Raw genomic sequence first — 8,449 nt, 5'->3', positions numbered from 1 at the left:
AAATGCTAGGCTTTTGCCATGTCACTGAAGTTTTTAAGAACACATGGGGGTGAAATATAAGTGAAAAACAAGTTGCTGCAATTTGGGCAATATACCTCTCAAGACGAGGAAAAAGTCTCTTTGAGCAAATTTTCTTTTTCGTAGAAATAGATACATCTTTGAAAGTGGATTTGCTTATCCATGCACCTCACTTCTTCGAGCTCTATCATCCATGCAATTAGAGTGCCTCACTCACAGTCACAGTATCCCGTCCAACATTGCTTCCAACCTAGAAACCTGGAAGGGTGGCAATGAACCTAAGTCTGTGAATCGGGTGATGTAGTAGAATAGCGGAATGGCCGAAGGTTCAGTTTGGGGGCCACCTGTGAAAAAACACCCTCATCCACCCAATCCCAAAGGTTGGATGTGCTGTTACACAGGATGCAGAACTTACTTTGAAACAGTGACTAATATGTGGTTCTATTTTTTGCACAGTCAGACTACAGTGCTCTGATAACTGAGTTGGGAAAGCAGGAGCGACTTTGCTCACTATTTTGTTTACAATCTGATGGGACACAAGTCTGATTGGCTGTGGAGGCTCATTTTCTCCCTGCTGTTGGTAGGTCAGTGACTCAGTTGGTCTAAGTGCCTACAGAGAGGACATGGTCTTTGACTCATGGTCTTCTTCCTACAAGGCTTTCCTGACCAGGTTGATTTTTGCACATCTTCTGTAGCATCCTACCTGGCCTTAGAGATACCTTTAAATATTTCTTGTTTCTTACTAGAAGTAATTAGAAGTTTCCTATCCCCCCTTAGGCTAACTTATAAATATGTGCAGTGTGAAATCCGGACTTACTTGTTTTTGATCTCAACCTCTCTTTCAGCCTTCTGTTCCTGGCAGGACTCCTGGATGAAACCAAGGCCAGGGTGGATCCAGACCATTGATACGCTGCCTAAACTATACAATACAAAGCTTAGGAGACAGCCTAGGCTGTGCTTCTTCTCTAGTTTAAGCTTTTTACCAATAAACTCTATGTATGCATGTTTTTCCAAAAAATTGTACATACATCATAAGTACATGTGTTCATGGTATGTGTTTGTGACTTGTTTGCAACAAATAGCCCACTTTGCAAGTCTGTGCCTCACCTTACTGCAAAATTGGGCACTGCTGTGTGAGAGGTCTTAGTCCTAAGGAAGAAATGGTTTTACCAGGGGAGGCAAGAATTGCTTCATTAAATTGAGAGTGAAGACTAACATACAGATATTTTGAGTTCGTTATGGAGGGAGGCTACATAACCAAGGGGAAAATAGATTGCTGCCAATGGAGGCAAGAAGAAATATGTATGGAATCTAGGGTATCCCCAGGGGTTTATCCCATTACTTCCATATCTCTTAGTAAAGATCATGGAAGATAATATAAAGCCAGCAAGGCAGGGCCCCAGGAACCCAGACCATTCAGAAATGTAGGTTTGATTGCGTCCCAAGTAGATAGTGAAACTGACCGTCTGACATCATAGTCATGACATCATAGTAGCTCCAGCCCTAAAGTCAGAGTACTGAGCACTGGTTCACAGCCTGGGGGGAATGTGTGGTGTAACAGCAACTTGCACTATGTGTTGGTACTGGAGATAAGTTCTTAGGATAGAAAAACGTCCTAAGGCTCATCTCACAAGGGTCCTGGATATAAGAAAGAAGAAAGTACGTTCGATTTTAAGCTCTTCTTATCTCTCAGGCTGGTTTTGAGGTCAGTGTTGTCATTTCAGCAGAGTTCCTAAAGCAGTTGTTTTACTTTATACCATATAAGAGAAGGTCTCCAGATCTTAATTATTTTATTAAAACCACCTCAAATGAACTATATGTGGATACAAAATTCGCTTTTGCTCCTGATTTTCTTGATACCACATTAGCTATGTAGACCCTTTCTAACTCAGCTTCACAATTTTAATTTAGTCCATGTAATTTTCTCTAACTATAACTTGATTTAAAAAAAAAACACAAAACTATTATTTACCCTTCACTTCAGGCAAACATGCTTTATTCTTTCCTTTTACTTTCAGGATTAGATTTCTCCTACTTACTTTATCTTGTTCTATAACACAGGAGGCCTTCCTCCTTCATTTTATTTTTCTTTTGTTTTATTAAAAATGGTTTGTATTATTTTTAGGAGATAAATTACATCAGATTTGGGAAAGACTTAAGGAAGCTGGTTAAATTTGTGAGGGACAGCTTAGAAAAGGTTTCTGCTTTCCAAAGGAGGTGGATCCAGATACATACAAGTCTTTTTTTTCTGCCCAGAGTTTTATATGTCAGTGAATAATGTCAATATCTATATGTGCCCTTGTCATTTTATTTTTTCTGAAAACTTCCAAAAACTTGAAAATAAAAATCAGTCTTCTTATAAGAAAGAAATAAAGAAAAAGGCGAGAAAGAAAAGAAATTGGCTCACATGATTGTGCGGGCTGATATCTGCAGAGGAGGCAAGCACAATGGGAAGAGTTGGAGCCCAGGTCTGAAAGCAGACTGGGAACAGAATTTCCTCTTCCTTAAGGGTGTCGGGTTTCTTTTGTTGTTGTTGTTGTTGTTTTTCTTCTCTTAAGGTCTTCATTTTCATTGGATGAGGCCGACATACATTGTAAGAATAACGTGCTTTACTCAAAGGCTGCTGATTTGAATGTTATACTCACCTACACAAATACCTCTCAACCTCACATCTGGACTAGTGTTTGGCCAACTATGTGGGCATCGTGGCCCAGCCAAGTTGATACATAGATTGGAAAGCTACTGGTAAAATATTTAGAAAATTGTTTAAAGAAAGATGTTTTTTCCACATGCTAATATACAGGGTATGCCTTATTTACAAACTATTCATTATGAAATTTTACAAAGAAGTGGCCAAGATGTAGAAGAATATTTTGTAAAATTTTGCAATGAATATTTTATACATAAAGGTACATTTAGCTACATTTTCCCATTCTTCTTATGTACAGCAACTTTATGGACAGCCTTTGGGACATCCTGTAATCTCTACTTTTAACAGAAAATCTTTTATACTAAATGCATTAACCATTTAGTATGGTTTACCACATGTCCCTCCACTCTCACTTCACTTTTAAATGTGTCTAAATGAATATCCATAAATTCAGCCCAACCTACAGATTTCTTACTAATAATGAGTAGGTGCCACTGTTAATTTAACCCTCCGTTCTCCCCAGAAAGAGGCTTCTCCCCAGTGAATAAGTGAATACACATTAATGCAACTCCACAGGTATTTAGAATGCACTTTCGGAAAGCCACGATGAACACATATTCCCCCCCAATTCTGTGTCATTCCCTTTGCATCATGGACAGCTGTACAATTTAATTACATTTTACATGTGAAGGCCTTGGTTACTCAAGATATTTCCAGAGAATAATATGTTTCTTGAGATAAGGGACTATATCTTTTCTTTGTATGCTCTATACCATAGCACATAAAGCAAAGGCTCTATTGCTTCGATATGTTCAAAATGAAAGTCCTATTTCAGAAATGTTTATTTAGAGGGATATGAAATCATTACAAAAATTAACTTATTTAAGAAGAATGATTTCTATGTGATTTAAGTCTCAAAAGAACCTAGTACTGAGCTGGATATTTCCTCTGGCTCAGGGGCCAACACTCAGGGGCATGTCAGCACTTCCTCTACCCAACAAAGGAGGGATTTGGACCAGTGAACTTTTAGGCCACAGAGTCTAAGATTTGTAATTCTTTGAAATATTCTAGGAACCTATTCTCATTTTTAAGTGTTTCCTAAATTTGCTTGGTCCCTGTGTTCATATTGACATAATCTTTAAAATATAATGACCATAGAAGCACTATCTTTAAACTGCTTGCAATTCTCAGAAGAAAGTTCTGAAAGAATTATATAATTAATAAAGGAAACCCAGATGGCACATAATAAACAGAAACATTCTGGTGTTTTGTCACTATGTTGTACTTGAAAGATATTTTGAAAAAGAAATCTAAAAGCAGGGCTACCAGTTTCGAAAGAATTGACTTCTTTCAGTGTTTACAGCTGACATTTCTATTATCTATGTCGTTATGATTGACAATTTGCATGAACCTAAATAAAATCTTAGCAATCCAGCTTCAAATAGTGTCAAAGGCTCCAAGTCCAGAAGGAGTGCCAAACTCGCAACATAATCCACAATTACCAGGCTCTCCTGAAAATCACAACTCTGCCATTTTTATGGGAAATCTACAAGAACAGTAATTGCCTCTTGATAAGGTACTTTGTTTTTCTTTAAGGGGGTCGAATTTAAACCATCTGTAGACAGATGGAAGGGAAAGTGGAATTAGGGCTGTTACTGAAAACTCTGCAGCTGTCAGGGTGTGTTTGAGGCTGTTGTAATGGTTCATTAGCAACAGGCAATACTACATCCAAGCTACAAGAGGGCCTGGGGGTGGAGGAAAGAAAGTCCTTCTTACTGCTGGCTGTTTTGGGAAATGTGGGTAAGCGATAGCAGGATTTATCCTTGCAGAACACTGTTCCTGCGTGGGCCCAGACTGAATATTTTATGCAAACTCTTTGTTGTCCTGTTTGGTCATCAAGCCACATTATGATTTTCAATCATTTCAGGGAAGAACCAGCTCAGGCCCCAGGCACTGATTTCTCACATCTCTCACACCACACCCACATTCTTCCTGTTGTGATCATCCTCCAATCTCTCCTGCTCCTTTTAACCTTTGACAAGAGGGAGAGAAAAAACAAACTGTCCAATACACAATAGGGCTTGAACAGTTTGCAAAATACCGCAAAGCTCGCTCCTACAGTGGAGGAGGTACCTTCTGGAACCAGAGGCATCCATTTCACATGGTGGACTCCATCAGATTTTTCTCCATCTCTGGCTTCATCAGGTGACCATCATTTGGGTTTTGTTTATTTATTTTTATTTCCTGTTTCTCTTTATCATATAAAAAATTAAAGGTACTTTTATTTGGAATCTCATATAGCTTGCCGGAGTCAAGTAGACTCTTGGAACATTAGGTTTCCATTAAAAAGGAAGAAAAATCATAAAAAAAAAAAAAATTATTTACCATGAGAATATTTACCTAGAAGCCATCATTCATTTTGTAATTTTGTTGATGTTTGGGGGTTGTTTTCTTTCCTGATGAGCTCTGTGTAGTTTTTAATGGGTTAGAAAAATGATTTGCTGTAAAATGTCCTCACTGTGGCCCAACCGACCTGCTGTCACTTCTCAGACATGCCACAGGCTTTCGTGACTCTACATGGGTACGTAGGACACACCTCCTGTTGAAGATGTGTTGGTATTCTCACTTCCTTTGTCTAAATCTTATGTATCTTTGAAGATCTTTCAAAGCCATTTTCTCTGCTGTGAAGAGCATTTATTAACTTTCGCATTTATAAGCCACATGGTAGGTAAATCTTGCCTGGGGCTATAATCTCTTTGTGCTTATACAATTTTCCCAAAGAGATTTTGAACCTTTCCATAGCCAAGATGCTTTATCTAATTGTAAGTAGGCACAAGATCGTCACAGCAACTTGCACAGAGTAGGAGTTCAGGGAATGATGATGATGATGATAATTTGAGGTTTCATTTATAATGGAAAAAAACAGTTTTAAAAAATATTTGTGGCAATAATTGCACAACATAATATTTTCAAGATGTCAGGGTAAAAATATGTATAAAGATAAAAATTCTGTGGGCTTAAGTTTCATCACTTATCATGACTAAGTAGTATTGAAATTTGCCTTTCACTCAAGGGCAAAGACCCTTTCCAACAAGAGGGTGAAACATGATGCAGTGCTTAGAGCAGGAAGGAGAAAGTGGCCTTACCCTTACACTTTGAAATAAAAAGGAATGCAGACAGAAGCACGATGGGAACTAGACATGAAAAAACAGCTTGCAAGTAGAAAACACTTGACTGGCCTCACATATACTCTTAGGGACATATACTCATCTCCTTCTATACCAAAAACTTTGCAGCGGCCAGAGCTAGCTAAGTGGGGATCTGACTTTCTCCATGTGTCATCTGAGTTGGGAGTGAGTTGGCAATGTGGGTAGCTGTCCAAGAACATCATGGAAGTCAAGTGATGATAAGTTTTATGACTACTGAAACAAAATTCATAGTGATTTTTAATGCAAAAGCTATCTATATCCTCTCTATATACATATGCACTATACACTATATAAATATATACTGTACACATACACTATAATATACATATACACTAATTAGCCAACTCTTCATTTATTCCTGGAAGGAAGGGACATAAGAAACAGTGGATAACACTATTTCATTCCTTTTAGGGATTACCTTAGCACCCTTTTGTGGGCTTTATATACTTTGACTCCTCTAATTTTCATAGTAACCTTGAGAGGTGTGTAATGTTATTATCTTGTTTTTTCAGAGAAAAGCAGAGGTTTTGAGATATTAAGTCACATGTTCAAGCTCACTCATGACAGCTAGTGAGTGGAGGAATTGGGATTCAAAAACAGTTTGGATCCAGGGGATAAGTCTATGACCTCCACACTATGACACCTCACATGTTATTGAATGTTTCAAGTATACATCTATGGCCAGGATTGGTCAAGGATGGGACAGATTCTAAGTTGAAGGTTGGTAGACTGAATAGAAATGTTAGGCTTTGAGCATAGTCGATGAAAACAGACTCATTGGTTTTACTCTGGTCTTGACTGAGGGCATTTGCACCTTTTTTAAGTCCTGGTACATTCCTAGTTTCCTTACCTGATGATATACCTGGTCTTTGGTCATTAGCAGGCTGGGTGCTGGCTCGAACTTGCCCAGAAATACCCATAAAACTAGTTTTAGTTTTATTCCGACACTGATATGAGGTCCTAGTTGTACAGTAGTTTCCTTTTCAAGCTGTGGTTTTTATGTATTGTCAATAAAGATGTCCTAGGATTTGCTTTCAGTTAGTGTCACTTGGTTGACTTTATTTATTTATTTATTTATTTGAGATGGGATATTGCTCGGTCATCCAGGCTGGAGTGTAGAAGCACAATCATAGTTTATTGCAGCCTCAAACTCCTAGGCGCAAGAGATCCTTTTACCTAGGTCTCACAAGTAGCTGGGACACAGTTGCACACCACACCTAGCACTCACATGCGCTCTCTCTCTCTCTCTCTCTCTCTCTCTATATATATATATATAATACATATAGTAATGAATATATATATATTTTTTATTTTATTTATTTTTTTTTTTTGGTAGAGGCAGGGTCTCACCCAGGCCAGTCTCAAAATTCTTAGCCTCAAGGGATATATTTACCTTGGTCTTTCCAAGTGTTGGGCTTACAGGCCTGAGCCATCATACCTGGCTACTTGATTGACCTCTCGGTAAAGCACTGAGTGAAAGTGGAGTCACACCCTCCACTCTGACAAGCTCCATACCCATAATGTTTACATACACACCATGCTATTTATGTTTATAGATAGCAAAAATACACAACATGCTCTTTCTTCACATCTCAGATATTCTGTTAAAAGCTTAATGTAAACATGACTGAACTATTACATAATATAAACCAATTTATTTGTATTAAAAAGTATATTCTTAAATACTTTAGAACTATTTTATCACTACAAAATACAAAAAGCCTAAATATTGACCATTGCAGCTCCCATATCAGTGACTATCTCAGTCAACAATTACATGAAGGTCTTTATCCCCAAATACACTGCTTGTGTTTACTTCTCCTAACATCTCGGTAAAAAGTAGGTTAATTTAACTTTCATCCCAGGTGTTAGTTATTTTCTTTCAAGTGTTTCTTGGAAATATTCCTTCTGATTTCTGTCTATTTACTACTGGATCCTCTCACGGTTTCTTCTTACTTTTTGTTGCCTCCTGGCCCTGCTACTCCTCTGCCTTTCCAGTTGCCCCATTTGTCTTCCCGGAGATTGTTTCTTTTTAGATTTTCTTATAATTTCCTCTGCTTATCTGCTTTGGTATTAAGAGGTGGGCCTTTTGGGGGGGAAGATTAGATTGTAAGGGTTAACCCTTATAACTGGGATTTTTGCCCTTGTTAAAAGGGGTGAGGGAGCTTTCACTTGAAAAACATTTTCAAATTTTCTTTGTTATCTCACTTTTCCTTTCATTGTATATTTGAAGAATTTGTCAAAAATATTCATTTGGTCATACTAGGAAGCAAAGATTTAGTTGAAAATGTAGGATTTGTTTGTTTCTTTGTTTTCTTCTGTGAGTCTGGGATAGTTTTAATTTGATTATCTGACTTTCAGTGAATATTGACTCTGATTTGTCCTCACTGCATTCTACTTTTGTCATATCTAGACTATAAATTCTAATTCATATGTAGAAAATGAAAATTACTTATGTGAGACGTAATATGAAAAGCCTCTCTATCATAATGTAGGCACTTAGTCTATGTTATCTTTCAATCCTATCTCTGAGACCAAAAACTTTAGCTCTTTTTCTATTTACTTGTGACTT

The sequence above is a fragment of the Nycticebus coucang genome, chromosome 16 (genome assembly GCF_027406575.1).
Source record: "Nycticebus coucang isolate mNycCou1 chromosome 16, mNycCou1.pri, whole genome shotgun sequence".
NCBI classification, from domain to species: domain Eukaryota; kingdom Metazoa; phylum Chordata; class Mammalia; order Primates; family Lorisidae; genus Nycticebus; species Nycticebus coucang.
Note: the sequence above shows the minus strand (reverse complement) of the source record.